Genomic DNA, 26,575 nt, shown 5'->3' on the forward strand with positions numbered 1-26,575 from the left:
ATTAATTTTTAACTTAAAAAATCCTGTGGTATGACATCAAAAAACAAAGAAACAAAGAAGCCTCTACAAATTATAAGAAACCCACACAACATTATACAGCATCATTCAGTTATAGCAGCATTTACACTTCAACAATTACAGGAAGGTTGTCAAAACAAAATAAAGCAAAACAAAACTTGTCTACTTTTTTAAACACAGACTGAGGATAAAAGGTTTGAGCTAGCACAGCAGAAGTATTTCATTCTATTTAGATGAGATAGAGTTTCTAATAGGAATAAGGAAGTGATGTGAGTTGACTTGAGAAGAACTGCTGATAAAAAGCTATCATCCAGCGTATGATGGAATGTCACAAAGACAAACATGAACTTGGTATCAAAGTCAGACAAACTCAAACTCAATATCACAGTTAAACTTCCTACATCATTTTTCAAAGACTAAGAAAACATTATAAATCAGAATACTGTAAACATTTTTCACTAGGCATGGATTGAAAAGCTTTTTGAAGGTTAATTAGCTACTTCATCTTTCTCTATTTCAATGACAGCAGTTCCTCACAAAAATAAAAGATTTCAGGTATTCAATTTCAAGTCTTCACTTTGTGGTTCATTGTATTTAGAAAGTAGTATACTTGAACAAAATTTCAGAATTTGGAAGAACTGCTCAGCCTGCAAGCTGTACATGTATAATTTAAACACTCTACCTAGATGTGAAAATCCAAATTTATCACATAACTCTTTCTTACATGGTACATGGCAAGAATTGCTTTGGGAGGAAAAGTGCAGATTTTAAAAATTATTCTTTGTTTTCCTTTATCTGACTTTCCCCCACTCTGAAATACAATCTTAAAAAATCTATTGGGTCACTGACATGAGTTATTAAAAACTAATAGAATAGAGTTGGTAGGTACTTTTCAACAATTTCAATGTTTTTGACAAAATCTACAGTGTCATATTAAACCTATTGAAAATCTTTCCTAAATACAAACTAAATTAGAACACCTAATAAGAAAAATATAGATTCAGGCTTTGACAGGTCTCTAATTTTTGGTATGTGCAACAAATTCACCATTTGGAATTGTAAGGAAAATAATAGATTCTAATTTAATCTGTCTAGTGTTAACTAATGAAACAATATTGTTGATAGAATATAATTAATTCCTAGTCACATATTAACCTTCAAACAACCTTGCATTATAGAATTACTTAAGTACAATAGATAACAGCACTTAAAATTAATAGAGGTCTAGGAGGATCTGGTGGTAAATACTTTAGGATCACAGTAGTAAACACTTTAGCATTATTACACAATGATTACTAAAGCAAAATTCCTAGAACAATATTGAAGCTTATTATCATGTATATTTCTGAGTTTTTGTAGTCCAGAAATGTAGATTATTTCTTGAACCAGGACAAGTTTATCTTTCATTTAATTCTGGGCTTTCATTTTGGGAATTATTTTATGCAGTTCCAATCTGATTTTTTGTCTTCTCTCAAAAGAATTATCTTCACCTTTCTAAATAATCGGCATACTGGGAAATCATTGGGAAGAATTCATCACAAGTACTTGCAAGGGAAATAAAGTTTATTACATTTAACTTCTCTCTGAAAATTGAAATTTCTAAATGAAGTCTTCTGAACTAAATATTCTAAAATAATATGAACTCAGATAATGAGTTACAGAATCTTGGGGGCTTTTAGCAAGAATGTAACCATATACTGAAGCATCAATACTCATCTTTTATTTTCTATTATTTATTTGTTTTCCAATTTTCTGTTGCTTTATCTTTCATTAAAATACTTGTTTTTGCACCTAGAGATTTCCATTAGAAATACATATATGTGACATTGTGTAATAATTTACATAGCTCTTTTTTCCCATATAAATTAACTGACATGACAACCTTCTTGCCTTCCTGCTTGCCCGGCTACCTTCCTGTCTTGTTGCCTTGGTGGAAAATACTGTACTGTTTCTTTCTTTAAAAGCAAAAGATAGGAAAGGAAATAGCAAAATATCACATCAGGGAAAATGTGGTAGAATATACCCAACTGGAATGTAAAATCCATGAAAGCCAAGGTTTTGATTTCTACAGTAGTTTATGCCCATTGTACCATTTATATTGAAGATGTGCAATAGATGTTTTCAGAATAAATTAATTGATGTGTTGACTCTTTTCCTCATTTCCTGAGACCTCCAGATCTTTTAGGAATATTTAGGGGAAACATTATATGTACTTACTCAGCTTTTTAGGGAATTTTGGACCAAATATCAAGAGAGAATTCTTTCTGTTTTCCAATTAACAAATTAATTGGTAGATTCTTTTTTATGATAGGGAATAAACATGATCAGTGGTCTTAAGTAATAAACATAATTTGAAGGGGTTTTTCCCCTAATATCCTTTTGTTGTCTACTCATAATAATAAATAATAATTCACTCTTTTCTGGGGAGCTTCCTCTCCTGAACTGCTTCATGGGTCTGAGAAATACTGCATACCTTCCTCTTCCTTTGACATCCCCTTATAAAGGAGTAAATACAATAGGTTCATCTAAGATCAAGCTCCATGAATAGCAACTTTTCAGTACTTTGCTCTGTTTAGGGTGACTTGCTTCCCATATTTATACCTAAGAATTGATGGAAATGACTTTCGATAACAGTGTTTTCTTTCTTATTCATATAAAAGGTGTGGGCTTCTTCAGTTACCTAGTTGAATCATTACAAAACAGCAAGCTCATAAAATTTTTCATGACACAGTTAAAATACATAAAAATTTCTATTCTATTTCCCTTATTATGAATAAATTTTATATGTTATCTCAAGAGAATTGAATAGCCTAGATCATGTTTTCCTCATAGGATTTTTCAGATTCCATATTTTCAGAGAGAAATGAAACATTACCAAATGGTAAATGGCGAAAAGGCCTATTGGGCCTGCTGTAACAGCATTTATCACATGCTCCTTGGCACATTAACTTTGTGCAGATATCACTCAGGTTAATAATATGTTTGGCCCCAGGTTTCCCAAAAGTGCTTTGTTTGTTCAACTTAAAACAGGTGTCACAAAATTCTAATTTTGAATTATGTTTCTGCTCCAAAGAGACCCAGTTAATTGGGTAACAGAAAGCAGTTAGATTTAGGAACTTAAAGATAATGATCTCTAATTGTAAGAAAAACTCATGACGTTGGGAAATAACGTATTTAAATAATCATTTCCTGATCACCAGTTAGTGTAACCATTAATAAATATTGCTTTGCAGGGAGGAACATGGCATATGGTCTCTCCTAGACCTAGTAACATATCCCTCTTGTTGACACTTGATGATTTAAAAATTACACATTATTTTGTTGTTCTACCAATTGTATCTAGACTGTAGCTCAAGACTCTGCTGACATATTCCTTTATTTAAACATATGAAAATCAGCTGAAAAATATATTGAGAGATACATACATTTTATAAGGTTTAAGTATTAAAAAAAAAAAGAGGTTTGTGAATATTCCCAAACTGATTCAAAAATTTATGTTGAGAGGCAAAAGACCCAGAATAGTGCAAACAATGTTAAAGGAGACGAACAAAGTTGGAAGACTGACACCCCTACTTTCAAGACTTAATGTAAAGCTCTAGTCATCAAGACATCATGGTATTGGTGAACGAATAGACAAATAGATGAACGGAACAAAATAGAGAGCCAAGAAATATTGTCAACTAATGTTTGACAAAGGAGCAAAGGCAGTACAATGGAGTGAAGACAGTCTCTTCAACAAATACTGCTGCTACAGCTAGACATCCAAATGCAAGAAAATGAATTGAGACACAGATCTTACACCATTCACAAAAATTCACTCAAAATGGATCCCAGACCTCAATGTAAAATGCAAAACTGTAAAACTCCTAGAAGATAACATAGGAGAAAACCTAGATGACCTTGAATATAGTCATAACTTTTTAGATATAGTACCAAAGAAATGATCCATAAAAGAAATAATTGAAAGCTGAAATTCATTAGAATGAAAAATTTCTGCTCTGTGAAAGATACTATCAAGAAAATGAGAAGGTAAGACCCAGTCTAGGAGAAAATACTTATAAAAGAGATTTCTGATGAAAGACTATTATGCAAAACACAAAAGAAAAAAGAACTCTTAAAACTCAACAATAAGGGAACAAACAGCCCAATTTAAAAATAAGCCAGTCTTCAACTGATGTCTCACCAAAGAAGATACACAAATGGCAAGTAAGCATGTGAAAAGATGTTCCACATCATATGTCTTCAGTAAAATGCAAATCAAACAACAATGAAATACCATTATTTATATTGGTCAAAATCTGGGAAAACTGACAACACCAAATGCTGGTAAACATGTGGTGCAGTGGACCTCTCATTCATTGCTGATAGGAATGCAAAATGGCACAGTCAGTTGGAAGACAGTTTGGCAGTTTCTTACAAAGCTAAATGTACTGTTACCATATGCTCCAACAATTGTGCTTTCTGGTATTTACCCAAAAGATCTGAAAACTTATGTCCACACAAAAACCTGCACATGGATGTTTATAGCAGGTTTAATCATAATTATACAAACTTGGAAGAAGTTGAAATGTCCGTCAGCAGGTAAATAGATAAACAAACTCTGGTACATCCAGACAATGGAATATTATTCAGTACTTAAAATAAATAAGCTATCAAACCATGAAAAGACATAGAAGAACCTTAAGTGTATATTTACTAAGTGAAATAAACCAACTGGGAAACACTACATACTGTGTGATTCCAACTATATGATATTCTGAATATTCAGAGCTATGAAGACGGTAAAAAGACTAGTCATGGCCAGGGCTTGAAGGTGGTGGGGAGGGATGACTGTATGGAGAACAGAGGATTTTATGCAGTGAACATATTTTGTATGACACTGTAATGATGGACACATGTCATTATACCTTTGTCCAAACTTAGAATGTACACCAAGCTTGAAGGCAAGGTTGAAGCATAATATAAACTATAGACATTTGGTATTATAATTATAATTGTTGAACCTACATCATAATGTACTGTCAAATGTACCATCAAATGTATTAATAATGGGGGGGTTATCCATATGTGGGAGCAGGGGGCATCTGAGAAATCTCTATGCCTCTTTTCACTTTGCTGTGAACTTAAAACTGTTCTAAAAATAGTCTTTAAAAAATAACTGCATTTGTTTGAAAGTAAAGTCAGATGGAAATTTTATTTTTTTAAAAAGAAGCAATAAACAGGAAAAATTAAAAAAAAAAAAAGAGAGAGAACTATTCAGCCAGGCCCCCTTTTGGGTTAGAGTAGTGTTGGATACAAGGCAAAACTAGTTATGGCCAATAAAATGTCCTCTAGCGTCGTGGCTACAGTTTCTCCATACAGCTGCCTAAAGTACGTCTTGAATGATTAATCTCAGCATCCTAATTCAGGGAATCTTGTCTTCTTATAAAAATCTATTGGGTTACTTGGAGGTAGGGGAGGAAGAAGTTGTAAGAAGGAGTTTGCTCTTTTAGCTACTACTCAAAATTGCATACATTGGTAAAACATAACAAAGGTCTTGGCACAGACCCAGATTAAATAAGTGGAAGGGATCATAAGTGACAATAGCAGCCATTATTCCTAGCCAAAAGCATGTCATGTTTACTTCATAGCTTGAATTAAAGCTTTCACCCTGAAATTGCCTTCTCTATCTCAGTCTGTCCAAGGGCAAACTGCCTTCCTTGATGACTTCCAACCAATCAGTTTGCTCAGAGAAAAAATAAAATGAAACAAAACAAGCCCCATTTCCACAGATCGTCTGTGAATAAGCCTTTTAAACCTGTCTTTGCTTTTTTTCCAATGAGACAATCTACACGATTGACCTTCATATATGAGTAAACTTCAGCTGCACTCTGTTTTATATCAGAGTAATTCTCTGAGTTATTACTTGAAAATATTTATTCTCTGAGCAGTTCTTTGATTCTATCTATCTATCTATCTCTTATTTTTTTTTAAGTGGATTATAAGGAGAGAAAAATATGTATACTGAGGAATGAATCTTTTGGAGTTGGGGATTCTCAGGAACAAGGCTGGGAAATATCTTGAGAAATAATTACTAAATAAGGAGATGAGTAACTCTTCCTATCATAACACATATAAATAGTAACTTCTACCCTCTCATGATGTTGGAATGTCTGTGACTACCAAGTAGGCGTGTCTGAAGATGGCAAGAATCAGAACTTAGCATGCCTAATAGCACAATGAGGCAGTTATTTAAACCAGGCTATGCTTTATTTTTAAGATAGCCTTTGAAGCTCATAATTCTCCGTATCTATTTCCAATTTAATGAGAAATGTTCATATACATAAAAATATGTTTATAGACAATATGGGTTAGTGGAAAGAGACTTTCTAGAGCAAGTAGATTTGATTTTCAACCCTGACAATTTTTAACTTGTTGTATGATCTTAGAAAATTAACATATTTCTTTGAGCCTCAGTTTCCTCATGTGTAAAAGAAAAAGAGTGAAAACTTACCCATTGATTTATGCTAATGATAGAAGACAATGTATCTAAATGACCTTAGTGCAATTGTGCTCAGTATATAATCATTTTCATAATTATGTCTTTAAAATAATTTTCTCTAAAATACACTTTAAAATACTTGAATGCATGTTATTTTTCTGTATTACACTATTCAAATTATGGATTCTATAAAAAAGTACTGAAATGTGTAATTATTTAAGCAATAATCACTTTAGTTTAAAATTTTTATCTACTATTACCTGCACACATTAACATAAGATGCATTTCTGACAGTATTCCATCACTTGCTTTTTGCATTATCACCACATTTTCTGTGGAGCCTAACTAATCTTTCCAATCTTTTTTATCCTTATTACTAATGCTGACATATCTAATGAAGATCATATTCTATAGCAATTTGAATATCAAACATTTTTTAAAAAAGGGAAAAACTATCTGGGTCAGCAAAAATAAATAACTCATCTACACTCAGCACTGTCTTTTCCCTTGTATATAATTTTGTCCAAGGTAACACTACTGTTTCATTTTTGAGACATTTTTAAATAGTTACAGATTAAGTGTCATGCCTCATTATTGCTTAATGTGATACAATTTTTATTCAAAAGACCTTCTTCGTAATGATACATATTTATTTAAGTTTGTGTGTGTGTATAAGCATCTTGATTTTATATATTCAGCCTATTCTTTATCAGAAAGTTCTTTGTTTTTTAAATATACAATATTAAACAGCATTTACCAATATTAAAGTTCAACTGGAAATGCATTTAATGTGTCATGCAAAATGCCCTTTATCTGTGACACATTTAAATTCCTAAAATAGGAGACTGAGTATCTTTTTCTACCTGAAGGGGAGAGAGGTTAGGTGACACAGCGAATTAACTTTAAGGCTGTCTCTTTTCATCTCTGAAGACCTGAAGGTCACATTTACTTATATTGACTTACAAATGGGGAGTATAGTAGTTCCAGAAATCACCCATGTACCACACAAATTGCCAATCATGGAGATCTATGCTCAAAACAGTCCCAAAACAACAACAAGGGGAAAATGCCACAGATAAAAAATGATATACTAAGTCTTTACAATGAGTTTTTTTGTAGAAGCATGATGAGTTTTAACTGTATTTCTTAATGCCCTCCATAATGTTATATAGTGATAAGACTTAGTAATCCTTTTTCCATTTATTCTTTTCTTTTTAATTTATTGAGAAAACTATGAAACAAGAAAATCCAAGTAAGCTAGTCAAGGTCAAGGTCACAGAGTAAATTAGAGCAAGACTCAGAGGGAGCCATTATGTCTGCTAAATCTCTGTCGAAGTTAGTGGAATCACTGTAATATGCTGAAACCCTCTGCTTTGTTGATTACTTTACCACTACATGCCACTCTTCTGAGTTAAAAGGTGAACTTTTTTTCCATTTATTATTTCTTTATTGTGATTTATTTAAATTAGTGCTACATTTTCAAGTCCAATTACATAGTAAAAAATGGAATATATAACCTTGATTATTAGCAAAATAAGCAAAATAAGATGTCTTGAGTAGTTTCAAGTAAAAAGCTTTAGGATATATAAAGCAGCATAAACCTGGAGATTATTTCATTTTCTTTTGAGCCTTTAGAAATACATTTCTTGAATTCCCATTTTCTGTTCTTTGTGACTCAGAGTCTAAGTTGTCCTCAAGCAAACTGGCTTAGAATATGATCTCTTTATAGAGCTGTCTCAAATGTGGTGAAAATTAGGAAGATTACCCTGAACACTGTAATTTAGAAATATTCTCTTCCATAAATAGTCTTTTGAGACTGACTCAGGAAGTTGACTGGTAAACTGGAGAAGACAGTGGTGCATCTTAAAACCGGTGCTAATAATGCCAGACATTTATACACACCATAGCCAGAAAATAACATCTCCTCCCTGTTCTAACAGCATCAACGTGAGAAAAATAGAGAACTCCATCCCTTCCACATGTTTTTCTAAGGGAATATTATTTGCTGTGTAATATCCTTATTATTTTCTTTTTTTTAAGTGAAGTATAGTTGATTTATAACATTGCCTTAGTTTTAGGTGTATGGCCTAGTAATTCAGTTATTTTATTTTATTTTTTTGCAGATTATATTCCATTATAGGTTACTACAAGATATTGAATGTAAATACTTTTTGCTTACCCATTTTATGTATAGTAATTTATATCTGTTAATCCCATACTCCGAATTTGTCCCTCCTTCACTTCCTCTCCCTTCTGTTAACCATAAGTTTGTTTATGTCTGTGAGTCTGTTTCTGTTTTGTATGTAGATTCATTTGCATTAGTTTTAGATTCCAAATATAAGTGATATCATATAGTATTTGTCTTGCTTTGACTTATTTCACTGAGTATAGTATTCCCTAGGTCCATCTATGATGCTGCAAATGGCAATATTTCATTCTTATTTGTGGCTGAGTAATTTTCCATTGTATGTATATACCACTTGTTGATGGGGACTTGGGTTGTTTACATATCTTGACTATTGTTAATAGTGCTGCTATGAACATGTGATTTCCTTTGTTCAGACAAGGAAATGAAACAATGCAATTTATCCTGTTTATCTGTTCATTTTCAAAGTTTACATACGTTTCTGCTCTTTAATCATGTCAAATGAGGAATAGATGGCTCAAAGGAGATAAGGCCATCACTTTGCAATGGTGTCCTTTTTTTTATAAGAAAAGATTGTGTTTACTCTTCTAAAAAGTTACTGTACAACCATCTTAATTGCAAAAACAGAGATTCACGGGAGAAAGATATGGAATTAGAAAATATAGATTCAATATTCACATATCTACCACAAAATGTAAGTTTATATTTATAAATGGGAACTATGTATATTGTTTTCATAGTGTAGGATTAAATAACCTAAATAGTCCCTATATTCTGAGAGTGAGTGATTCTGAATCTCTGAGTGGGTGATCTTTCTTTTTTCTCCTCTATTAAGGGGATAGCTACAACTTAAGACACAGGGAGCAATAAATAGATGATGATAGATAGTTAGGTAGATAGAGAGATAGCTAAGTATACATATGTGAGTGAAAATATTGCCAGCCATATCAGTAAACAAAGAATGCTGTGGCCATCAAGTCATCAGCTGCTATCATCACCCCCAAAGTCATCAGCTGCTACCATTACCCCCAAAAGTGAGCAAAGGGAACTCAGGATGCAGACAAGCAGGCAGCTCTGAGGAAACTCAGGATACTGGCCTTAGACAGCTAGGTGCATGTCAAAGGAATGATTTCAATGAGCCCAGACCTTTGCACCTTCCCATATATAGAAAGTCACTAAATTCTTTAACTTGAGATGTCTGGTTTTCTTTAATTAACAGTAATCTTTTGAGTTCTGACTACCTACCTTTGTTGTAAAAACTGCTATATACCCTGGCTCCTCCTCTACCTCTTTGGAGCATCTCTCAGAGCTATCTGAGAGGCTGTCATCCCAGACTCATGTCCTCAGAAATGTCCACCAAGTAAAACATAACTCTCAACATTTAGGTTGTGCATTTTATTTCAGTTTACACATACATATTCTTGAATGCAATTTTAATACTTTCATATTTTCCGTACTTTGACTTAACTTGTATATATATAGAGAGGATTTCTCTCCAGTCAACATCCTTCAGTATCAATCTCTATAAGTTTTTACTTCATACCTACTTAGTCTTAATTACTACTTTTTCTGCCTCCTTTAACATATATTTTTCTCTAAAGACCCACAGTTAATTCCCTAAATGATATACTGCAAGCACCCCAGTTATTCACTTTTCTATTACTGATTATTTTCCCAAGCTGGACACACATTGCACAATCCCAGATCTTCAGAGCATGCTTCTGCTCCATATCTATTTCTGAATGTTTTTGTTTGGTTTTACTCTTCTTCCATATATATTGTTTTTTCAGAAATATAGTTTAAATTATATATAAAACTATAAACAGTAAAGTTCTTAGTGTATTCTGCCCTAAAATAAGATTATATTGAAACTTGTATCTTAAACATTTAAATCCCATTACAATAATTTTCCCAACCAAAATCCTAATAATATGTTTATACCTATAAAACTCAGAGACATTGGAAACATTCACATAAAACAAGATACATTTATTTCTAGTGTGACTATAACACATTCTCTTAAGCCTAGAGCCAGTTTTATTGTATTCTGATTCTTCCACTTACAAAACTGAGAGGATGTGAAACCTATAAATTCCTAAAATCTATTTCATCCAAATTACATTTGGTGTTTATTTGAGCTGTGTTGCTTCCCACCAAAGTGATTTGCTTTCATTGAAATGAAAATAAGAAACTTACTCAATACAGAGAAAGGCATTTATTTGATTTTTTTCCTTAGGTTTATAGTCAGCATTGTAATTGCTCTGTGCTTTTTTATTTGTTTGTTTTTTATTTCCAGTGTTTTCATAGTATTACTAGGAAACTTAAAAAGACAAGTTTTTGATATTAACATGTCTTAATTTGTGATTTTTTTGGCTCAATTATGCACCTAATAGACTATCAGAGTAATGCTATTCTGAATTTCAGACTTTAATTTTATTTTTTAATACTACTCAAAAATATTGGTTCTTTTGGGTTTAATGAAATATATACATATATAATTTATAATTTATATATCTATTTATAGATATAATTTCTAATCTAGTTAGTTTGTTGACTTTAAAGCACATTTGTAACATAAAAACTACTTTTGCCTAAATTATATTCTTGTATGTAGAAAGATATAAAATTTATTGCAAATTTTTTAGACAACATCTACCATTTTTAAAGTATTTAACTTTTCAATATATGAATTGATTTGCCTTCCTTTTCTTCTTAGGAAAAAATTCACTTCTTTGTTAAAACATATTTATATTTATATTCTATTGAATAATTTACTCACTGAAGCTCCGTGTAGGGGTAAATTGTTTTTTTTTTCCCCTGTCTTGCCAAATTACAGATTAGAATTATCCTTTTTAAAAGTTCCTTGCTGAATCTTCTAAAAATCTTTGATTATGGTTTAAAATAATTGTTATTAGCCTTATATGGACTCCATTTTGGTACTTTTATTTCTTTGAAATGCTCATAATTAAGTGTGTATAATTAAGTCTTTCATTAAAATTGTCTTAATTGTTTTGGTCCCAATAAAAATGACAAACACACACCTTGAGTCTATTTAATGCCTTAAAATTGTTCCCCATGAGTTATATTATATAGTAGGGACCAGATTCATAAAATATTTTACACACCATTTCCTTCAGAACTTTAAACATTTTCCTCAACTTAGAGATTTCTGGACAAAGTACAGATAATTCTGATTTACAACAATCCTTAGGGAGAATTTACTTTTCCTTTATTATTTACCTCATTATGTGCTATGCATAAATTTAAAGGGGCAATTCATTGATAATGAAAAATGCAGTGACCTAACTAACATATTGCTATAAATTCTTTCCTTCTAAATTTTAGACTATTACAGACAATGACAATATAGGCTTAGATAAAATTTTCATGTAAACTGTGTCATATTTAGATTGAAAGAGCTTGTGAGGATGATGTAACAAAGCGATGTGGTCATGCAGATTGGATTTCATTAGCATCAACTCACCTCTGCAGGTTTAGAAACATTTTTCGAAGATGAAGGCAGTACCCTTTATTCCTGAATTCCATTTGTACTGAACTGTCATCTAACACCAAATGGTTCAGAGGGAAGGTTATAGCTCAAGTGCTAGAGCGCATGCTTAGCATGTACAAAGCCCTGGGTTCAATCCGTAGTACCTCCTCTAAAAATAAATAAATAAATAAATAAACAAACAAACAAACCTAAATATTTACCCCCCAAAAAAGAGTTAAGTGAAGAAAGAAGTGTTAAAAAAAATGATTCATTTTATTTTCATTTATTTCTCTTTGCTTCCCTTCCACCCTGCCCCCCCATTGTGTAGTTAAAATTGCTGGGTTTCTCTATTATCCTAACTGACCTTTGCTAGGTGACTGCTAGACAGTCTGATAAACAGAGTTTCTAAATTACCTCTTATTTACATTACATGGAGGCTCTTCAATGTTGCATGCCAAAATAGGGACTGCTTTTGAGACTTTCATGTAGGCTAATAGAAATAAGAAATGTATTTAGCAGAGTACAATTACCGGAGTAAAATAGCTATCAAACTGCAAAAGAACTTTCATGGGTGTTCTCCTACATTCTTCCTTTCCCCGCCTCATTTTATTTTCGTTAGTTCCTAACACTACATAAAAACCATCAGTTATGCCAGCCCCACTAAAATGTGAACTTATTTCCACAGAGATTTTTTTCTGTTCAGCACTGTAACACCAACAACTACAACAGTATCTGACATAGGAGGAAATTAATATTTTTTAAGATTAAAACAAATGCATCCTTGAAACAAGAGGACAATAGAGTTCAGACATCCACATTCCCCCAAAAGAGGGATTTTTTATTATTTTCTTACAGTTTATGCCAATGTTGAATGTATTTCTTTTCATATTGCATTTCTAAATCTCATGTTTTACATGTTTGTATATATATCCCCCTCATCTGAGTGCTTCTTTGAAATACTGACTTTAAGTCAAACAGTACTCTTTATAGATTTATATCTCCAGTATGATTTAATGAATCAACCAAAAATACTCTTTTCTCCTTTTTCTCTAGTTTTAAAGAGACCTTTGTTTCTCTTCTGTATAAAATGTTAGGGTTTCAAATTCTGGTGACAAGGGCGGGAGATTTAGAGCCAGCCAAGTGTTTGAGTCTGAGATTTACCCTTTGTTTCCCATATAATATTGAGAAGACTATTTACCTCTGCAAGAGTCTCAGTTACATCTTCTATAAAATTGGAAATAAAAAATCCTTGTTCAAGCTACATCATAAAATCAAGAGAATGAGAAAGTTTGAAATTGCTTTATAAACACTAGAGAACTAAGTTTGTGCCTTTTTTCTATTAAACCAAATAATAAAACGTTTCTTTGAAATATTATGTTAGAGAACTTCAATTCTGGCATCCAATTGAACTACACTGTAATTGGAATAGTTAGAATATAAAATTAAAATAATCAAGGGCTCCAGTTCTGTATAAATAGTTCTACTAACTTGTTATCATTTTATAAAATTTTTATAAGTGCCACTGGGAAATGTCAAAAAAGATAGAAACTTTTCTTGTAAAAATTTTGAAATTTAATCTGAAGAAGAGAAGAGAAAATGAAATGAAAGTAGACTAGATAGTGCAGGGTGAGTTTGAGAATAATCATTTATTTCTTCAGCATTTTCTCATCCCAGGTAAATGATAAAGAAAATTCCAAAGTTAAAGGAATCAGAGCTAGAATCTAATGGTATGTAGATCCAAATTCCATGAATTTTAAGGAACTTCAGATTACCATTGCTCATAAAATAAACAATAAAAACAAGTTAATAAAGTCAACTTAGAACTTACAATCTATCTTCCTGAAAATAAGTCAAAGACTTTTAAAACAAATAGAGAAATTATCAGGTTAAACAAATACCACCTGCTTTAGAAAGATGAGAGATGGTAATGATGGTAGATTATAAAAAGTTGACCATTCCACATGGCTTTTCTTTAGTGCAGTTTAAAAAGAGCCATTGTATACACTATTTTACATTAGTTATGCATGATAACTATTATATAACCCATGTATTGTATCAGATCAAAAACAACTATTTCAGACCAAAGGGTTTTGGTAATTTGGGAAAGTATTCTATAAAGCTCTACTCTATTTTAATGGCTGAAGCATCTGGACAAAGATTAGGAAGGATTTTTAGACTACTGGAAGAACTGAATTGGTTCCCCCCAAAATTCATAGTTTAAAACCCTAATCCCCTGTGTGACTATACCCCTGTGTGGTAATTAAGGTTAAATGAGATCATAAATTTATGACCCGAATTCAATGGAATTGGTGTTCTTACAAGAAAAGGAAGAGACACCAGGATTGTGTGTGCACAGAAGAAAGGCCAAGTGAGGACATAGCAAGAAGGTGACCATCTGCAAGCCAAGGCGAGAAGCCTCAAGAGAAACAAATCCTACTGGCACCTTGATAGTGGTCTTCTAGCCTCCAAAGCTGAGAAAGCACATACATGTTGCTGCAGCCACCCAGTCTGTGGTGTTTGTAATGGCGGCCCTCGCAGACTAAAATGTTACTCAAAGTATTGTAAAAGTAATAACATTTGAGAAGCTGACATTTTCTTCAAAAACAGATAAAAAGAGGCAGCAGGACCAAGATCAAGAACTAAGGGGACAAGACAGCTGTGTCCAGAGACTTGGGGACATTATCAGCAATATTGGTTATGAAGTAATTTCTGGCCAGGCTTTCCCAAACCTCAACAAGGTCAAAGCTAAGTGCAATATGTCAAAAGGCAGCATGATAAAGAAAACTGTATTTGGTATGAAGTTTTTACAGTGTTTTTCATCCAAACCAGAGGTAAAAATGCTAAGATTTGGAATTCACATCCTTGGATGTTCACATCTTCAGCTGTCTCCTTTCCCATATTTTTGCTGAATTTCTGGATAATTATCTCTAGAGTAAAAGGATCCCCAGGCAAAGTAACAGGAGGAAGTACACTCATATAAGTGAGAAAAACCCATTCAAGCCTAGATAGAATTATTGTTCATGAATGAATAACTAGAAAAATCACTGATAAGTTTATAAGAAAAGATTCTGTAACATAAAGAAATAAAACATGTAGAACTCAATAAATGGTTGAAAATATACTTATGAAAGTATTTCCTAAAGGAATAAGAAATAGATTGTAGTATTGTATATTCTAAAACAAAACCTGTGAATTATGAATTAAAAAGGATGTAATAAGGTAGAAGGAGAAAGAAAAGTAATTGGAATACTGTGTGAAATACAATAAAAATGTTATGAAAATAAGCAAATGATAACTTTTATTAAAAACCTTAAGAACATTAAAAAAGTAAAATTTGGACAATGGATAATCATATCAGCATTATTAGTCACCTGCTTGTAACATACTCTTAGAATGAAAATGATCAGGGATATAATAACTATGGAAAAGACATAATAGAAATGATGTCATTCATCCATCCATTCAAGTCCAATCTCTACTGTCTAGTGTTGACTTACAGGGACTACATTTGGTACTGGGGATTATGTCATGAGCATTAACAGACCTGCCTATCATGCAGAATTACAATAGCTTTTCCCACCAAGCTTTAGTGTCTGCTAGGCAAATAGCAAAGGATTTAATCTCATTCAATCTCAGAAAGTTCCGTCAGTAAACCGGGCAGCTTCCTTTAGTCTAGTGAAAAGGGAATCACAGCATTTAGACTCACCTCTGGAAGCTATCAGTTTTTCTGTAAGTTCTGTCACCAGCTCACAAGGCAGAACTTCAGTGTGTTCGGGGATGCTGTGAACGCTCCCAGACTTGCCAACGGTGATGTCCTCCTTTACGTCCATTTCACCACTGAGTTTTGAGGAGCTGCTCCATTTTAAGGATATGTCTCTTTGACATTATCGACAACATGGTATTTATTTCAGTTTTCATAATTATGTTTAAGCATTTCCCTGCTAGTTGTTATATAGAAGAAAACTATGAGGACCAGTGATGGAACATTTGCAACATTACAAAAATTTTATTTATCTTGAATAAATGATTCAAAGATACATCATTATGTATGTATATTAGTTCTCTTATTTGAATTATCTTTATTCCTGATGGTGAAGCACATTGGGCTACATATAATAAATCCTAATTTGAAATAAAGTATATAAGCTATTCACACAGAGATAATTTGGGGAATTAGGGTCATTATTATACATTAAAGTTAAAATTGTAGATAATCTCAATAATTCAACATTTTAGGTACTGCACAAATGGATATCATTAAAAGTAAAAATGTAAATGCTATTCCAGGACCATTCAATAGATGGTTTTGGAGGAACTTTTTTTTAAAAAATTGAGATGTATTTCTTATTCAGTGAAATACATAAGTAATTTGAATGTACAGTTTTTTGATTTTTGACAAACACTTAACATCTAAGTAATCCACATGCCTGTCAAAATGTGGAGGTTTCTTCTGGCCCTTTCACATTCAGTTTTGTCTCCTCCACTCTTCTGGTGCCTATCATTCTGGAGTAAATTTACTCTTTACAAAACATTATATGCATGCAATTGTACAGTGGGTACTGTTTTGAGTCTAGCTTCTTTCACTCAGTACAGATGTTTGGGGATTCAACCATGTAGTTGTGTATCAGTATTGTATTCCTTTTTGTTTCAAAGAGTATTTTATTATTTGCATTTACTGTAGTTGTTCATGTAGTCTTCTGCTGGATTTCTGTTTCCTCTTGGAGAGTAAACCTGATCCAGTGACTCCATCTTATTTGAAAGCAGTGGTCTGTTTAGAAAAGACTAGTTAAGAATGTCACCAAGTGCAGCATCAACACAATGGCAGTCTTGCAGTGCCTCTCCGATGCAGCTCAGTATCCCAAGCAGATATCACTCAGAGGTGTTGTCTGGTCTCGAGAGATAAGAGTGATGAGGCAAGATTCATCTCAGCTCAGGAAATCCATTATCAATGTTCTTTCAGCTTTCGTACCTTTTCAGCTGTTGCTCCTCAACTATAGGTTATAAAATAAATGATCTTGAAACCCTCAAGTACAGTGTATTTCTGTTCAAACTGAGAACAGTGTAGAATACCGAGCAAGATAAAAACAAATCCTTGCTTATTTTAGATTTGGTGCACTTCTTTTTATTTATTGAGTTGATATTGAAAGGGGTTTAACAAAAGATCAAAATTTAAGGCATCCTCAAAGCTGGAGGTATGGCAGTCATGAGGTTGTGTCACTTGTATCTCCCTTTAAAACATAGCCTGCTGTTCAGCTGCAAGGAGTTCAGTTAGCCTCTCTGCGTTTGCACCATAGGGACCCACTTCAGCTTTTGAGCCAGGGTTGCCCTCTTCTGGGGCAGTCCTCAGCCAATAGGCCAGTATAGTGGGAGTGCTAAGACTGACTTATTTCTGCTCAATGTCAGACTCTTCTCTTAGATAATCTTTGCTCAGGAACATCCTGTTGAGTTGACTGAGACCGTCATATCTACTGTCATGATATTCTTGTCCATCCTATCCACCCCCTAATCTCTTGTCTTTTTATCTAAGCCTAATTCTTTCCACTTTATACTGTCTGTTCAATATCCTACCTATCTATGTCAAAGGAATGCATAAATCTAAAGCCTACAGTCTTTCCTCCTGATTTAGTTGGGTCCTGCAGGAAGTCCATGAAGCTGACATCAAGGCAGAGTTAGAAGTGCAAGAGATTTACTGGACAGGAAGGAGGAAACCTGTAAAAGAGAAAAAAGAAAAACCTGAAATGAGCACAGAAATCCTTTGGAACTTGATCCATAAATTTAGCACAACAATTCATAAAAAAACAAAACCAAAAACAAACAAACAAAAACTACCCATCTATAAGACTATTATTTTTTTTCTGTTTAAAAAATCTACCATTTGCTAATTTCTAAAAGATATTTTCATAAGTATACTACTGTAAAATCTTAAAACTTTATAATGAGTTTTGTGTTTTCACTAAAAATCTTACCCCATTAACTAAACTTAAAATGTTTCATCTGGTTCCGTGGATACTTGTGTGATATACTGGCTTAAAAACCAAAGAATAGCAAAATAGTACAATTGCTTTTATCAGCCTAGAACTTTAGAAGACTTAATGCAAAATAAACTATTGCAACTAATACTGTTGTAAACATGTTTCTCAGCGTAGGTTTTACTTTAAAAGTCCCAGTGAAAGAACCAGAAGACTCTACAACACCATGACAAAATTCCCCTTCGTGAAACATTTAAAATAATCTCTGAATCCCAGAAGTTTCTTTGTATTTATTAAAATTCTGAAAGAAAACTCTGAACTCATTAGCTTCCACTGTTTATCCCTTATTTTCTGAGTGAGTACTGTAATCAAAATTAAATTTGCTTTGAAATACAGTGTAATAATATGATAATGTAATAATACATCACAAGGGTAAATTCCTCATGGCATACCTCTTCGGAATCTGCAAATCTCCTAGCATTCAATGCATCTCTTGTGACTAACAATTATGTGTGGTTTTGTGCAAAATATGATAGAAAGCTGGTTATTCATTCTTTTTCATTCATTTGTTCCTTTGTTCATTTATTCAATAAACATGTGTTGAGTATCCATGATGTGTCAATTAATGAGTATATAGAGATATAATCCCTGACATAAAGGAGCAATTAAATATCTCTACTTTTCCTTCAGGGCTTACAGTGATATTGAAATGAATATACTGCTTTTGTAGTTTATATACAATTGTTTGTATTGGGTGCATACAAAAATCCTGTCATGTTTAATCATCTTCACTTTTCTTCATAGCCCTGAAAGAGATGCAGACCTAGAACGTTGCATAATATAGATAAAATTATGTCATGTGCAAGATGTCTTTCTTTGTTCTTCTGGCTCTTGGAAATCTCAGCCTGATTTTCTCTGGTTCCAGTGTAGTCAGGGGCTTAGCTTACTTTAATGTCATCATAAACCATTTAGTCACCTAGTGCTGCATCTTCCTTTTTTTTTTTTTTTTTTTTTTGATAAGCTTAAGTTTATCTGAGGTTTTTTGAGTGAATGTGGTTTGCACATGTTGGACCAAGTGGATGTGAAGTTCTTAGGGGATAAGTTCAGCCTAGCTGATTGCTGCCTGGGCTTGTAAATCTCAACGTCAGAAGGAGTAAAGGAAGGTAACTGGTCTCTAACTTCCACAGGGCTCCCTGGTGGAGGAAAGAACAGTACTCAATGTTGGGGAAGCTTAAACTGTGTAAATCTCACCAACAAGTCTCTATAGTCCCTCCTAGTCCTCTCTCTCAAAGTCTGTGGTTTTTAGATTGGCCTTGAAGGCCAGTGACTTTTGAATTCAAAGTCAAGATTTTGCTGCTTTTTTTTCCCCTGTTCAAGTCTAGTGATCTAGAGTGGAGATAGGCATGTTTTCTGATACAAATATAGGACTAGACCATGTATATTTAAGGAAAGACAATGAACACACACTTCTAAATATTATGTTACCATTTTGTTCTAATTGTTGGAAATTTTTAGCTAACTATGAAAGATAAAGAAGGTTAAGATCTGATTTGGTTAATAAGCATCTCAGCAACAAACAGTCTATTCAGTTAATCTCATGATACTCAGAAAAATCCATGACTCAAGTTTACTTTGAGGACTGTGCTTTTTATGTAAATTACTATTTTCAGATCTGCTATATTTGTGCAATCATTAAAATTATGGGCATTTTTAATTATGTATTTCAAACTTAGGTCATTAAAGATATACATGGATACCTAGAGATCTAAAAAACAACAATTGTGGAATAGCAGAAAAAAGTGTATAATTCCTAAGTTATGATTTTCAAAAATTGAACACATCCACGAAACCAGCACCTGGATCAAAAAAAAAAAAAAAAAAAACCTGGCCTGCTTTTCAAAAAGCCTCATTCTCTTCCCTTTCCAATTGTCATCACTCTGTTCACCAGTGTAACATTATCTTGCCTCTTGACGGTGTAGTAGTTTTGTCTGTTTTAGATCACATATAAATGGAATTCTGTCTTCTGTGACTGGCTTCACTGCTCAATGTTATGTGTGTTATTTTCACTGATACTGGTGCATGGGGTATCAATTTACTTATTCACAGTGATGTCTGGTATTCTATTCTGTAATAGCTGCAGTTTCTTTATCCATCCCACAGTGAATGGACATTTTTCTAGTTTTCTGCTTGGAACTGTGATAATTAACACTATGAACATTGTTGTACATGTCTTTTGGCAGGCGTTTCTGATGGGTATATACCTAATGGTGGAATTCCTTGGTTAGACCTCCTTCTTTGGTATTATATTACTCTTTTGATTCAGCTCCAAAGTAAAAAAAAAAAGCCTGAAACTAGTATTGTAATATTTTTATACAAATAATGTACATATAGTTAAGATAAGCTATATATTTATGTATTATATTTTCTTATTAGTTCATCTCAGCTTTATTCTTTCACTATTATAATTTAATTTTATTATGACCCAGCTACTAATTAATATATCCAATTAATTACAATATTTATGGAACATATAATCTGTCCGGGTAGTAAGCAAGGCAATTTATTGAAAAGGTGTATTTTTGAGAGATTACAAATAAAAGAGAAACAGAATAATATCACAAAAAACCATTAGATTATTATGGGTAGTGAACAAAGATTATTGTGATTATTATTGTATAGATTATTGTGTTAGAGTGTCAAAATTTAATACCATATTAAAATCTCAATATATTTTTATTTGTTTTCAAATTTTAACCACAAAAAACCTTGCATTATCATTTACCAAAATATATGAGACAGTCATGCAAATTACCTTTGCTTTTTTAATTAAGATTTTGTTTTTTTAAAAGCAGTTTAAGGCTCACAGCAAAATTGAAGGGAAGGTAAAATGATTTCTCATACACCTGCTGCTTTCTTACAGGCATGGCCTCCCCCTTAATCAATATCCCCCACCAGAGTTGAACATTTGTTATAACTAATGAATCTACATTGACAAGTCGTAATTACCCAAAGTCCATAGCTACATTATGTTTCATTCTTGATATTGTACCTGGATTTGGGCAAATATATAAACATATATCCATCATTATAGTATCTACAGAGTATTTTTGTTGCCCTAAAAATAGGCTCTGCCTATTCATTGCTCTCTCCAACACCCTGGGGAGCTACTGATCTTTTTACTGTCTCCATAGATTTGCCTTTTTCCAGAATGTCATATAGTTCAAATCATACAATATGTTGTGTTTTCAGATTGGCTTCTTTCACTTAGTAATATGAATTTAAGTTTCTTCCATGTCTTTTCATGACTTGATAGTTCATTTATTTAAAAACTGAATAGTATTTCATTGACCAGAGTTTGTTTATCCATTCACCTATTGAAGGACATCTTAATTGCTTCCAAGTTTTGGCAATTATGATTTAACCTGGTATAAACATCCACTTGCTCCATGGTATTTGGGTAAATTCTAAGGAGTTCAATTGTTGAATTGTATAGTAAGAGGATATTTGTCTTTGTAAAAAAAAACTGCCAATCTGTCTTACAAAGTGGCTATACAATTTTGCATTCCCACAAGCAATGAATGATAGTTCCTATTGCACCACATCCCCCCCAGCATTAGGTGCCAGGGTTCCTGATTTTAGTCATTCTCATGATTGTGTAATGGTATCTTGTTGTTGTTTTAATCTACATCTTCCTAATAACATATGTTGTGGAGCATCTTTTCACATGGTTATTTACGACCTGTATATCTTCTTTGGTAAGTTATCTGTTAAGGTGCCTGGCTCATTTTTTAACTGGGTCATTTGTTATCTTGTTGATTTTTTAGAGTTCTTTGTGTATTTTGAATAATGTTCTTCTAGCAGAAGTGTCTTTTGCAAATATTTTCTCCTAGTCTGTGGCTTGTCTTCTCATTCTCTTGACAATATCTTTCACAGAAAAGAAACTTCTAATTTTAATGAAGTCCAGGTTATCAATTAATTTTTTCATCAATCATGCTTTTGATGTTGCATCTAAAAATAATTACCGTATCCAAATTCATCTAAGCTTTTTCCTATGTTACCTTTTAGGAGTTTTACAGTTTTGCATTTTCCATTTAGGTCTCTGATCATTTTGAGTTAATTTTTATGAAGAAGTAAATTCTGTGTCTAGATTCATTTTCTTGCATGTGGATGTCCACTTGTTCCAGCACTGTTTGTTGAAGAAACCATCTTTATTCCATTGTATGTATTGTCTTTGTTCCTTTGTCAAAGATCAGTTGACTGTGTGAGTCTATTTCTGGGCTCTCTATTCTGTTCCATTGATCTGTTTGTCTGTCCTTTCGCAACTACCACACTGTCTTGATTACTACAGCTTTATAGTAACTTCTGAAATTGGGAGACATCAGTCTTCCAACTTTATTCTTCTCTTTAGTATTGTTTTGGCTATTTGGGGTCTTTTGCCTCTCCATATATATTTTAGAAACAGTTTGTCAATATCCATAAAATAACTTCCTGGGAATCTGATTTGGATTGCCTTGAATCTATAGATCAAACTAGGAAGAACAGACAACTTGATAATATTGAGTCTTCCTATCTGTGAACATAGAATATCTCTCCATTTATTTAGCTTTTGATTTTATTCACCAGAGTTTTTTAGTTTTACTCATATAGATCTTCTAAATATTTTGTTAGATTCATACCTAAGTATTTTAATTTGGGGAGTACTAATGTAAATGCTATGTGCTTCTAATTTCAAATTCCATTTTTTTATTGCTGGTATAAGGGAACAGTGATTGACTTTTGCATATTAACCTTGTATCCTGCAAACTTAATATAATTACTTATTAGCTCCAAGAGTTTTTTTAATTGATTCTTTTGGATATTTTATATATATGATCCTGTCATCTGTAAACAAAGGTCATTTTATTTCTTTCTTCTCAATCTCTATACCTTTTATTTCCTTATCTTGTCATGTTCAATTAGCTTGAACTTCCAGTCTTACAATGAAAACCAGTGGTGAGATCTTAGCAGGAAAGCTTTGAGCTTCTCATCTTTATATTTGGTGTCTGTGGGTTTTTTGTAGAAGCTCTTTCTCAAGTTGTGATAATTCTCCTCTTTTCCTAGTTTACAAGGAGATTTTATTATGAATGGGTGTTGGGTTTTTGTCAAATGTTTTTTCTGTATCTTTATATGTCATGTGATTTTTCCTCATTTCACTTGTATACTTTTATATAAACAAACATACATAAACATATATGTATGTATATGCGTGTATATGTATAAGCATACATAATAGAATATATTGTTACTATTTTTAACAGTTTTCTCTCAGATCATTTATAAATATGAATAATACACATTTTTATGCTATCTGTACCTACTCCATTTTCACACTTCTTCCTTTATGTAGATTTGAATTTCTGACCTGTTATTTTTCTTCTCTCTAAAGAACTACTTTTAATATTTCTTGCAAGAAAGGTCTACTGGCAACAAATTTTTTTTTCAAGTTTTGTGTATCTGAAAAAGAAGTAATTCTTATTTTTGTTCCTCTATATGTAAATTGTTTTTCTCTTCTTTCTTTCATATTTTGTGTTTATCTTTGATTTTCTGTAGTTTGAAAATGTTATGCCTAGGTGTAGGGTTTGTTTTTTTTTTCTTTTTGACAGCTATCCAGCTTATAGTACTCTGAGCTTCTTGTATCTGTGGGTTGGTGTCTGACATCATTTTGGGAAAATTCTCAGTCATTATTATTTCAAGTATTTCTTTTGTTCCTTTCTTTCTTCTGCTTCTGTTTTTCTCATTATGTGTATGCTAAGTCTTCCATAGCTGTCCTACAGACTTTGGATATTCTCTACTGTTTTGTTCCGTATGTGTTCTCTTTGCTTTTCAGTTAGCAAGGGTTCCATTCACATACCCTTTAACTCAGATTCTTTTCTCAGCCATACCCAACCTTCTGAAGAGCCCATCAAAGGCATCCTTCATTACTTTTCATTCCAAAGGCAGAAAGAGAGTAAAAGAAAAATAGAAAAAAAGAATAAGGGCAATAAATACAGCTTTTAAAAATCTCTATTGGTTTCTTTTTGGTTCTTTCTTATCCATGTCTCTGTTTACATTGTCAATCTGTTTATGCATACCTTCTACTTTCTATTTTATCCATTATAGTCCTTAGAACATTAATCACGATTGCTTTAAATTCCTGGTCTAAAAATTCCAACATCCCTGCCATCTCTAGTTCTGAAGATTTCTCTGTCTTTTCAAATTGTATTTTTGCCTTTGGTAAGCATTGTACTTTTTATTGATAGCTAGATTTGATATTCTGGGTAAAAAGTAACTGCTGTAAATAGACCTTAATAATGTGGTTATAGGGAGTGGAGGTACTAGAATTCCATAGGACTATGAGTAGGTCTCAGTCTTTTAGTGAACTTGTGCCTCTGGACAGCGAACTTCACAGGAGTATCTCAGCTTTTTTCTCCCTGCTTAGGTGGAACAGAATGGCTAGAGTAGGCAAGAGTTAGGTATTTTCTTTCCCTCAGCTTAGTGAGGCTCTGATAAGACCCAGAAGGTTAGGCTCTGGTTAACTGGTTTCCACTGAGGGCAGGCTTTGTTAAGAACAGGTGCTCTGGTGTATTTCAAAGTGGTTCTTTTTCTCCTCCCTCTTCCAGAACCTGATGGGATTTTCCTCAGATAATTACTATGGGAGTCTGGCCAAGCTCCTAGAGGTAAATCTCATGATATTATGGGGTTTCCCTTATAACTAGTACCCCCTGTAGCTTTAAACTCTCAGACATGTCCTTATTGAGCCTCCTGCAAATTGTCACTTACAGTTCAAGTTTTCCTACCTTGGCACTGGTACCCACAGTGGTTTCCACTTGTGAGGCACTGCCCTGGTAAGCCACAAATCCCACAGATCCTTAGATGCCCCTGCCTGCCTGTCTCTCCAGTTTTAGCTACAGTGGTTTGCCCTGTGTTCTCCCTTCTTATGGATTTAAGAAGAGGTATTTATTTTTCACTCTATTCAGGTTTTTACTTGGTTTTAAGACAAAGTGGTGAATTCCTAGCTCCTTACATAGGGATCTGGAAACTGGAAGTCCACAAGTTAACTATGAATAATAGAACTATTATCTTAGAAAAAACCCTATTTGTTTACACACTTGGTAAACAGGAACAATTTCAGGGTCCTTTGGACAAGCAAACCAAGTATCTTATTTGTATTATCTACATATTTCAGGCTATAGTTTTGTATTTATGAAACATATACAAAATATTACATAAGTTATTAAACTTTACAGGCATTTTTCCAATTTGATATTCCTTAATATTTTTAAATAAATTTCAACTTGTTAAAGAGAAAAAAAATTGTCTGAGAAAAATTGTCCTTATGGAGTTAGATAATTATAGAACTAATAGAAAATAGATGCATAGGTTAATCTGAGATAAATAAAAATAAAACTTAGTAAGTAGGCAAATCATTTCAATATCTTTGGAATAGTCTATTTCCTAGGAAAAAATGTGAAATCCATTGACTGAATGGATCCTTTTCAAAAAGAAAAAAAAATTAAACTAGAAAGTATTCTCAGAAAAAACACATTAATTTAATTATAACCTTTATTTTCTCACCAAAACCTACACAAAGTTAAAAGAATAAAACAAGAGTATTTATCCATATGAGGTGGGAGTAAGTGAGGAGGCAAAGAAAAAGGCAGATATCAACAACTTCTGAAAGCAACAAGGAGTGACTAGCTTAAGGAAGCTTGAGTGAATAGCTTGAGTGAAGCTTAAAGAAACTAATTCCAGTAGAGCTGAACACTGAATGGAATTAAGCCAGATGTCCCACTGAAAATGAGCATTTTTAGACACCATTCACCCTAGAATACTAAGGCCCAATACAGCTGAAAATGGGAGCATTATTTGGATGACGAGATAGAGTGACGGGAGGATAGACCTCCCTCAGAATTCACAGCCAAGGAACTGCCTTGCCTCCAACACAATCGTCAACAGTAATCTAGAAATTCACTCTGTGGAGAATTGAATCCTGAGAGGCTCTGGAATTGTGCTCTCCAGTTACAGATTATGGGTAAAGTGTGGGTCTAAAACCAAGGGGTTTGGTGGAAGGTGTAAATGATACACCACCACGTCCTCTTCTTTGCTTACTCTACTGTCAAAAATGTTGCAATCCAGGCATACTATTTTCCAAATGCCATGACTCTTTTTCAAAGCAAGAGAATGGAGAATTTTTTTTTTTTTCCCTGAAGAAGCTTAAACTCCTGTGGAGGCACACATTTTATGACCTACCACAAATTATGGTGCAACTCTTGATAAAACTGCAGTGAAGCTCATCAGACGGCACTCTCCAAGAAGGCTCACAGAGATTCCAACCAAATTTATCCTACATAATCTTATATATGATTAGAAAATCAATTTTATTGAAAATTTAAAAATGGGAAAGGGCTCAAAAATTTTAAATTAATCAGGTGGATTGTTAACAAGATGATGAC

The sequence above is a fragment of the Camelus bactrianus genome, chromosome 1 (genome assembly GCF_048773025.1).
Source record: "Camelus bactrianus isolate YW-2024 breed Bactrian camel chromosome 1, ASM4877302v1, whole genome shotgun sequence".
In the NCBI taxonomy this organism is placed as follows: Eukaryota; Metazoa; Chordata; class Mammalia; order Artiodactyla; family Camelidae; genus Camelus; species Camelus bactrianus.